The sequence below is a fragment of the Corvus brachyrhynchos genome, unplaced genomic scaffold (genome assembly GCF_000691975.1).
Source record: "Corvus brachyrhynchos isolate BGI_N302 unplaced genomic scaffold, ASM69197v1 scaffold69, whole genome shotgun sequence".
In the NCBI taxonomy this organism is placed as follows: Eukaryota; Metazoa; Chordata; class Aves; order Passeriformes; family Corvidae; genus Corvus; species Corvus brachyrhynchos.
In genome coordinates, this window is record NW_008240228.1 from 5,617,612 (window position 1) to 5,628,233 (window position 10,622).

The following is a 10,622-nucleotide window of genomic DNA, read 5'->3' on the forward strand; positions in this document are numbered from 1 at the left end:
TTTCATATTTATTGAGAATACTGACTGAAATTGAGATCCTTTCCTCTGGGATTTAAGGCTGCATGTTTTCTTTTGCAGCCAGGGTGGGCTGGAGCTGTTGCAGAACTGTGCAAGAGTGGCTTAATTTCCTCCCAGCTGATGTGCTAGAGGTTATCACCCTAACCAGCTTAACCAGCTTGTCCAAGGAGAAAAAGAACATTCCACCAGTCCTTCTGCAATTCAGTGCTCATGTAGCCACTCAGTTTTGAGATCTATTTTAACTAAGCTATCTGGTTTTTTTTCTCTCTTCCCCCCCCCCAGCTGAGCAAATAAGAGCACCCCCAGACTTGGATTTGCCAGCTGAAATGTGAAGGTGACATGGATCAGAGGGGGGTGATGAACAGCCCAACAAACCAGGGGTGGAGGCAGCATCTTTCCCTGCACGGCCCTTCCCATAATACGCTTCTGGGAGGAACATAAAGGCTTCCAGAGGTAGGTTTAGAGGCCCAGCTGACAGGTGCTGACTTGTTTAGCTGCTGTGCTTTGATTGCATTTGATTGTGTGCCCATAACCTGAGCAGATTCCAGAAAGGAGGCACATTCTGCTTATGGCAAGTTCCTCGTGCAATACATCACAGGTTTGGGGTGGAGCTTGGCCTCACTGCAGCACTCGGGGTGAGAAGGGAACTCCAGGGAGTGTGAAGGAGGTTCTGAGGGAAGCTGGCACTTTCCTGCCTGCCCTGTGTCATGTGACGGCACAGGACATTCTGTTCTTTTGGTTGCTGTTGGTGTTGAGCTGCAATTTGGAGGAGGTGCCCACCCCCAAAGCATTGTAGCTTCTGTCTCACCCCACACCTGGCCAGGCGCTGGGGAGCTACAGGCGTTGTCTGAAATGGAGGGACAGGCTGGGAGGTGGGAGCAGATGGGAGGAGAGGGGGGATGAATTCTTATTTAGCTGCCCCCAGTAGGTGAACACCAAATTTAGGAAGATGCCCTTTCCATCAAGAAGCTGATGGGAGTCACCCTTTCTGAACAGCTGTGACCCTGCGAGTCACTAAACATCACATCATTTTCCTTCAGTTAGCAGCACTAAGGGTGATACAAGATCAGGGAGGTCAAGCTCCTCTCTGATTATTTAATATAAACCCTTGTTGGTAGTTTCAAACCTTCTCCAGATTTTATCACACTGTTCACAACCTCATGTCCATTAACTTCAGCTTCATAAGGTCCTCAAAGCCTGTGCATAACCAGTATCACAGAGCCACACAGAAATACTGACTTCCTGCGAGGCTTTTTCCATGGGGAATGGTCACCCTCAAAGGTCTCCGTTGCACTGACAGGAGCATCCTCATGGGTGCTTGTCAGAAATATCCCCTGGAAGGCCACAGTTCATGGTTTTTAGGACATCTCTGCTTTGCTGATCAACATGCCAGTGCCTTCCTCAGTGGGACAACACTCCTTTATCCTGGGGAGAATCTGTCCCAAAGGACTGAGGAGATAGGACTGTAAAACCAAGTTTTACTCTGCTTCTAAATAGCACAAATGCTGCCTTTATTTATGAATGAATCTAAAAGCTTAGGTCAATGTGCAAGTATCCTGTTAAGCAGTGCTTGGCTGAACACTTCTTTCATTAAACAGTTGTTCTGAACATACTTGGTATTTTGAGAGACAATGGTGAGGACACGGTGGCCTAAAAGTGCCCTAATAGTGCAAAGTAATTTATTCCATACATTTTCATGAGTGTTTTTGGTTATGCATTGCACACGTTCTAAATACATAATTATATGCTGTCTTGACCGATTGAGTAAATAATACATTTAAAAAAAAAAAAAGATGAATATTTAACAAATGGAGTGCAATGGCTTCAATGGGGGGGAACATAACATAGGTTTAAAAAACCTGCCTAATTATGCACTTAACCAAGACATGAGGACAGTTCCTCTAGAGCCACTATGGCCTGTCAAGTAAATAATATGCATTTTACAAAACCAACTAATTATGGATTTACCCACGGGACTGTAAAAGATCTGAAGATGCAGGTAAGTAATATGCACTTTATAGCTAACCATGCATGGGGAATTTAATTTAATTAAAAATCTGGTAGGTGAAAAAAAAGAAGGTAAATAATGCCAATAATCTCTGCAAAGCCAGGACATTCAACTTAAGTTACCTCCTGTAGCATCTTGATAAAGTCAGTGTACCAGTGCCAAATATCCAAGAGGGGGATTCATGTGGGTGGAAGTATTTTTGTTGAAGGAGATCTTACTGCTTTCCTAAAGTTCTCCATGATTCAAAGTGTCTCTTCTGGCCTTAGGAATGCCAGCTCAGGGTTCCTCTTTGGGATTACGTTGTGCGGTCAGGGGTACGGCGTGTCCAACATCTGATGCCTTTGGTCACACCTTTCCATTTTTCCCAGAGATCTTTATATGAGATTGGCTATGGGCCTCATTAGGGAAAAAAAAATAAAAAGAACAGAAAACTGGGTTCATATTTGTTTTTATTAATATGCATTTCTCAATCATCTCTGTCATTCTGGAGGAGTTTTTTTATCTTTTTAGGGGGATACAAAGATGACTTCTTGTAAGCTGAACCACTAGAAAAGAACCACTAAGGTTTGAACGCTCCATCGTGTCTCTTTTAGAAATAGCTTATAGAGAAAAGAGGGCAAAAGGTGCCATGCAGACTTCTAAAGAGTTTTGAAGGAGAAAAACATTCTGAGCTTAATCCTGCCAGGTCCCAAGAACATTGTGTGCACCTGAGTGTGTCACTAATCCCTTGTACACGACTGCACAAAAACTGGTGCCCAAGGAAGACTGACGTTTGGGCAGGCTCCCTTACAAGCTATCAAACCAGGTGAAATTGCAGTTAGGAGTGTTAATTAGGGTAAATGAGTAGTGCCCGTGTTTGCATGTGCATACACACACTCTTAGAGGTATTAACCAGGCATTTCTTCACTGAAGGCTTTGCCAGGCGAGTCTGAAAGGCTGCAGCCAGCACATTTCCTTAGGAAACAGTCCCTCAGCCAAAAAGCACTAAACAGTTAATGGTGACCCGTCCTTACTATTCCTCAAACAGTACACAAAGCAATTTTGTATTTGTCTGTGTGTTTAGTATTCCTCTTTTTTTCCTAACATCTGAAAAACAGTGTTGGGACAGCTAAAATACCCCGGTCCCCCCTCAGATTGCTGGGTGATACACAAACACATTGCCTGAGATTCCCCCCCAGTTTTATACACCAAAGTTGTGTTCTGAATATAAATCCCTGCCAGCTATTGAGATCACAAGTATGAAATCTGAAACTGCTGGTTCTATGATGATAAAGGGACATGCTCTTTAAAGGAACCCAGTTTTGCTGCGAGCAATGAACATGGGATGTGGAAAGAGACCTAGATTTGAAGTAGAGTTTGAAATGCTGCAGGGATTCCATTACATCCTCCTAACACTCTTCTCTCTTGGTCAGATAGAGGCTTTTTTTCGTTGTTTATGTGTTTACTTTGAGAATGATAGATTGGAAAACTTCTATTAACCCTCTTCTCCTTGGCTCCCTTTCTGTCCCCACCCTTCCCCATCACCCACTCCCCAGCTTTTATGCAATACAGTGGTTCTGTATGGGATCTGAAGAACTGTATTGTTTTGCCACAAACCCATCTTCTCCAGCTTTTTCTCTTTCCTGTGAAATACGCCATTCTTTTTAAAATGCAAAGTGGATTTGTGGTATTTGATTACCTACTGAAACCAGATCAGAAATTTATTATTAGGAAATCAAGTTTCATGCTAGGAGAGACTGGAGCACAGTCAAATTAACAACCTGGTTTGTATTTTAACAATGTTATGGTCTCAGCAATCTGCTTACGTTTCTTACAAAAAACTCTCAAAAAAAAACAAAAAAGCACCCAAACCCCCAGTTGCTGTTTATTGTTTAGAAATAGCTGGTTTTGCTTCAGAAAGCAGAGGAATGAAATAAGCTCGTGGCAAGCTGTGAGGGTTTCAGGACCAAACACTGCAAATAAAACTCAACTGGAGCTTTTGAGGAGTGAAAGATCAAGACTGCAGTGAACAATTTCTTGCCAGCAATTGCCTTGACCATTGGGTCAGCATTGGAAAAATAATATGATAATCTTTACATTAACTTCAGTAGTTTCCTTTGTGCCAATTGCTCCTATTGTGACTGTGCTCAGCTAAGCTGGTATGATGGGAGCTCTGCTACTGGACTGCTTCAGAGGAGACTTGCTTGAGTTCTCAAGCAAGGTGGATAGGACTCGGGGAATCTGACAAAAAATGTTTTATCTGAGCTGTTCTCTTAATTAAATTAGTCCCATTCCAATAGCCAGCTGAATAGTGATGTCAAGGAGGAGACAGCCACCTTATGAAACCTCTCCTGTAAAACGTACTGTATTTTTAGATTTCTTGGATTCTTTCAGTGCTATCTGTAGCTCACACATCACATTCTTTACCATGCCATTACTTTCCAGAAGTAGATGAAAAATCAGAAATTATTTTATTTAGGTCAGAAAGGGAGTATGCTGAGAAAACTCCTTTGTGAAGGGAGAAATCAAGCTATGGCACAACATTAGGGAACACAGGACTCATTAATTTAGATACTCTTTTAATATTCATAGTTTAGTGGCAGCATGTCAGGATCATAGAGCAACCAGTGCTGATCTTATTGCTGCCTTAAAAAGATTCTTGCCTCAGCTCCAGGCAGTTTAAGAAACATTTTTGGTTGTTCGCTTCTCTGATGGCCAAATCCCGCTCTCTCTGCCTGTTGGGAAGCTCTTCAAGGACTGGTACCTTTTGCTCCCTCATTAAGACCCACAGGAATTGTCCCTGAGACCCTTAGGTTGTGTGTGAGGAGGTTTCATAGGCCTGAGCAAAGAAATCGGGGGAGTTTTTTCCCCCTTAGCTTTCTTCCAATAATTCAGAGGGAATTGGAATAAAATTGGTGCGGAATTGTCGTGCAGCAGAGGGGAGAGGAGCGCAGGGCTGGCCAGCGGTGCGGAGCGGCTGTTCCATAGAGTGTGAGTGCCCTCTGCTGCACAGCCCGGTGAGCTCTTGGGCTGGGCCTCTCAACAAAGGTACAACCCGCAAAAAAAGCTGTCTCCCCCTCTCATGCACAGTGCAGGACGCACCAGAACTTTTTAAGGAACGGGCCACGTTCCAAGCTCAGAGTTGGTGCTGCCGTCAGTCAGTGGAATTTACTGCATCGACACCTACTGTAAATATCAGAATATTTAATGAACATTCACAGTGGTAATTTCCAGAGTTGTTGTAACAAGCTGGGTGAATAAATCCAGTATCTATATGTGAAAAAAGTGAAATGCTTTGAAGTACTTAAAAGTAAATTTTAATATATTCCCTTAGTGCTCAGGTCATTTATGGTCATAGTTCCTAACTCATTTATTCAGAACAGAATTTAAAGCAAAGAAAAAAATAATTTAAGTTCTTCAGGTGGAGCTTCTATAAAATCTAGCAAATCAATTTTAAATAAAGTATTTTAGCTATTAAATATTCATATTATTTTGTGCTTTTCCGTGTAACTTATACTGACAGCAGCTTTTATGGAATACTAATATTCTCTCACACACATTGCATATCTAAAGCTACTAATTACAAATCACATTTTACACAGGCTTTGAAAAGGAAGCTCCAATACTTTGTAGAATATTCTTTTAAATAGCCTGGTACAATATTAAATAATCATTAGACAAAGATTATTATAAAATCAGGCTGCCAAATTACTGACTTTGTGTTTTCTGCAGCCCTAATCTTTTATTTCTTCCTCAAGCAAAACTCCCACTGATTTGAAAAATGCAAGATTTAGGTCTATGGCAGGAAAGTGGAACATCCCTAAGATGTAGCTGGGGATGGTATTTCAGTATTATCCAAAAATTGGGTGCAGATTGTATTTTGGGAATCTACAACTGGGAGACTTTGCCAAGTGGTCCAAGGACATCAACAGGATGTAAAGTGCCTTCAGCTACACTTGGAATGTCAGCTGGAAACAGCTTTGAAGTGAATTCCAGCTTTATAATGAACAGCATTTTGGAATCTGCTGTAAGGGACAGTTCTTCACCTCTGGGGCTGCTGCTTCCATGGGATCCAAGGGAAAATGCAGCCTGTGTTACACTGCACTGGAGGGAAGCTGCTCACACGGTATCTCACGGTGACATCTTTTAAGTCACTCAAAATACCGCCAGTTTTTTTCTGTCCCAAGTTCAGCATTATTCTGGACAGAACCTTAAGAAGTTTGAAACATCACCATGAAATTAATGCTGTGGAAAGTCAATATAGTTGTAATATAACCCCACAGAAGTTAGCTTGAACATGCTGTAGAGTGGACTGGAAGGAGCACCTCATGAGTAGTGCAGGTGGCACAATCCGTCTGTGCCTCCTGACACCTCAGTTCAAATACGTGTTTGTTTTGCTGGCTCAGATCAGTATTTCCTTGTGCTGCCCACAATGATGTAAATCTGAATTAATTCAGGAGTCACCACACAAGAAATGTGTATTGCAAAGCTCTGCAAATCAGCACCGAAGGGCCTTGACAAAGCCGTGGGTGGTAAATTCCCACGCAGATATATCTTCCCTGTATCTTCTCCTGCTCCGTGCCATTGTTCTATTACTTCCACAAGGATTGAAACTCACCTCAAATCTTGCCGATAAATCAAATTCATAACCTTAAGTGGGTATGCAATTCCATGGAGAACAGGCCTGACAAAGACAGTGAGGCTGTTGTAAATACAATTGTGAGGCAGCCGCTGGCCCGGGGCTTTCCTTTAATGCTCCTGCTACTGCAGGCTGACATTGGCACAAATTTAGCCCTGGTACAGGCAGGAGCTCGAGAGCCACAGGAGATCCTGGGCTGGTGAGACTCTCTTAGCACTGTTTGCTGACTTCCTGGGTAATGTCAGCAATTCCTGCCCTCAGAGCTTGCAAAGAAAGGCACCAATCTGTGGCCAAGCTGAAGGCTGGGACAAAACTTGAATGAATGATGTTCAGTCCAGGACTGTGCTGAGACCTGGCTGAAAACAGGAGATGCTGTGATCTTGGGTGTTGGCATTTCCATGAGCTGGTAGGTAAAAAAGGCATGGCAGAGGAGGTTTTAAGTTTTAATTCCGTCCCTGGTGACTTCATAATGCAAGGGAATCCTGTCTGTTTGGATAGCAGATCCTTAGAACAGACCTCTTAATCTCATGTCTTACACTGTGAGAATTTTAAGAGTAAAACTTAAAACCAAAAGAGTTTCTTGAGTGTTGGGGTTTAGCCCTTTGTCTGAAATAGATGTCTGGATCCAGGCTCTGTTTAATAACCTTGGCCTTCTTATAAACACTGTCTGTCTGTTCTGTGTAAAAGCATCTCTACAGGTGGCCATGGGTGATCAGAGCTCCCAAGAGCCACCACTGTCCTGTGTCTTGAGTCACGGAGGGACCTGGCTGTTGTTTAAACCCTTTGCCCTGCACATCTGCCATCCCTCCTCACACCTCATTTTTGGCTGTGAAGGCTGGGGAGTGGCTCTCAGGAGAGCTCCTGGGAATATGAAATGCCAGAGGTAGTTTCTAATGGTGTGTCATGCTGGGTATCCCACAGTTCTGTAAACATTTCATGGAGGATCTCTCACATGATGTGTCTGACATTGATTTACAAGCTGCTTTGGAACTGAGAAAGTAAGGCAAAGAAACCAGCTTAAGTTGAGCCTCAAAATGAGATATAGTTACCCCAACTTCATTGCCTTTTTGATGCCTCACTCATAAAACTAAGGAGGCGGCAGACCACTGCTGTTGTTTGCCTTGAGTTTTCTTTTTATTTCCCTTTAGGAGAATGGGGTCTGAGCAATCAGATTCTATGGCCTTGTAGCTCTACAAAATTGTAGTTTATTAACTTTGTGCAAGTTGTTACAAGAAGAATTGAGGCGACTCAGAATTCGGTGCAGATACCGGAATGAAATCTGTAGTTCTGCAGGAGCAGCTACACGGCTCTGAAGAAGTTCATGTGGTACAGGGTAAGTGTTTGCTAGATGCTTTCAAAAAGTACCATCAAGCCAGAAATGAGGTACAGATTCTGGTTCATGTGCTCTGTACCTTTCCTGTCGTCCACACTTACACTTCAGTCAGTCCATCTACATTGCTCCTCTCTGCGTTTCTTCCTGGCCGAGCCCCTGCAAAGAGCAGATCCAGAAAATCCATTTCCCAGGCTCTTTAGCAGCTGCTTCTCTCCATCAGTTAGTTCCAGGTTATGTCCAAGTGGGATGGGCCCCATCCCAACCGAGTCATTATGCCTGCTACCTTTTCCTGGATGGAATGTTTTCTACTCTTCTTTTTGACTCTTTTCCAGCACGGTGAGATTGTTTGACTCATTTTTCTCCATCTTGAGGTTCCTTCTGAACATCTCGGCCTGAGTTGCTCAGCAGCTCTTGCCCTTTTCTGTGGATATTTTTAAGAGCTCTGATGGATAGGATATTTCTGGAGAATTAGAGGCAATCTTGGCCACTGTGGAACCCCACAAGTAAGGTTTATTTGATGCAGTAGTCACACTGAATATTTTTGGCTGTTTTAAGCTCCCCCAATTCTAGGCCAACAATGCAAATTTGTGAGGATAACTGTATATTAATTTCATACGCAGGTCTCTTTACTGAGAGGAAAAATCAGAAATTAAACCTTACAAGTATCCAGAAGCAATTATAAAATGAGTAGATTATAGTGGTAATACTGTAAATGGAATTTCACTGAAATGTCAAAGTACTTGCCATAAAATGTAGCAATAATACGATACTAAACACAATACAGAGAGCTTTCAAATATTAGTACCTTTATTATTTTCTCTATTAATACTGATAAAGTTCAAATAATCATCACCAAGCTGATCAGGGGAATAATGATATCATTACCATCATCTGCTGGAGGGAGCTTTAATGGTGCTGTCATTCTGTCCTGCTGGAAGATCACTTGGGAACTGAGTTGGATCGTGACATAAATCCCTGGAGGTGAATGACAGGACATTACCAGGCTCAGAGGATAATTGTGAACTTGCATGCTAATGGCTCAGACTTGTGAAGATACCAATCATAACAAAACTGGGAACAAATAGTAAATTAATTTTTCAGCTTGCTTGGCACTGTCTGCTCAGGAAAAAAGTTCTTTGTATTCCAAGGCTTAGTGAGCTTCACTTGCTATTTATTCCATTATTTCTTTTATACTGATCTGTTCATAATTCAGTTCTTATGGCTGGTGTATTTAATGACCTGATCATCAGGACACTCCTGGAGTTTTAGCAGGATGGGTATTCCTTTTCCTACAGAAATTCCTGCTTTGCAGAGGAGGCTTCTGAGCTGTTCAGACCAAGAGACCTCTGGTAGAGGCAGACTGGTGCATACCTTGAATATCTCCTAACTTCTGTAGCCTCTACTCCATCCCAGTGGGTGAGGAATCATTATCCCGGTATGTCCACATAGAGTTTTGCCCTCACAGCCACATTTTTTCTAAGTGATGGAGTACATTTCATTGCATGGTGTTGCTGCTCATGGACTTCACAGGTACGTTTTCGAAGTTATTTTTGTGTTAGAAATAAGAACAACAAGAAAAAAAGAAATTGCAGAAGAGCAGCCTGCACGTTTAATTATAAAGCTGAATATTAATTAATAAAAAACATCAAAAATAAGTTGCTGGCTGCTGTATAATTAGGTATCTACACCCATCAGATCAAAGTATGTAAATGAACTACATTCTAATAAGCCCCACTGTTTAGCTCAAGAATGATAATGAATCTAATTTGCCTGCCTTAACTTAGCCAAAGCCACTAACTATGTGATTTTCTTCTCTTTGTACATTTTTTTGAGTTGGTACAAAAAACGAGATAATCAATAATGGTGGATACTCTCCTGAGTGATTCCCACTAATGCTAATGGGAGTTAATTGCTTATATTTAGAGGAGACTGCAGTTTTGGCACCCCAGTGAATATAAATTACACAGTGGTGGAGACTGCACAATGGGCTAAATCATTCCCACCCACAGGAGGAGGAAAGTTCCTTGGGGAAAACCGCTCTATTCCTTCCACAGCGTCTTGCTTTGCTGCTCACGGGAGGGCCCTGCTGGCCAGGTGACAGTGGTCTCACAGGACATGTCATGAGGCTCCTCCCTGGGCCTGGGGCCTGTGGGGTGTGTGCTTCGTGTCCATGGCCCCTGGGAGGAGGAGCCACCACAGAAAAGGGAACAGCATCTGTGCTCCCACACTTGCCCTGTCCCCATGTTTCACTTGCATTTTATCCTCCTCTTCCCTTTCTCGCACCAGCCCCCAGGCACAAATGAAAACTTTGCCACAGACTTGGCAGCAGAAAGTCCCCCAAATCCCTGGCACAGGGCGCAGCAGCTGTGGAATTTCATTCACCCTCGGTTGTGTTGGCACAGCACTGAGGAGCTGGGAAAGTACAGCTGGAAGAGCAGCACCAGCTCAAGGTATGCACAGCTCCTGAGGTTTCTTGAGGTGGGGTCAGGAAGCCACACAGTTCTGTGCTCTTCCTTCTTCCCTTCTTCCCTTCTTCCCTTCTTCCCTTCTTCCCTTCTTCCCTTCTTCCCTTCTTCCCTTCTTCCCTTCTTCCCTTCTTCCCTTCTTCCCTTCTTCCCTTCTTCCCTTCTTCCCTTCTTCCCTTC

The 10,622-nt window shown here is 43.0% G+C and overlaps 1 long non-coding RNA gene across 1 annotated transcript in view; it reads left to right on the forward strand.

Moving 5' to 3' along the window:
• Positions 1-304: 304 nt before the first annotated feature.
• LOC108449384 overlaps positions 305-10,622 on the forward strand; it is a 180,383-nt gene continuing 170,065 nt past the window's right edge. Inside the window, exon 1 of the long non-coding RNA XR_001865563.1 lies at positions 305-471. This is a non-coding gene — a long non-coding RNA (uncharacterized LOC108449384). The remainder of the gene's footprint in view (positions 472-10,622) is intronic.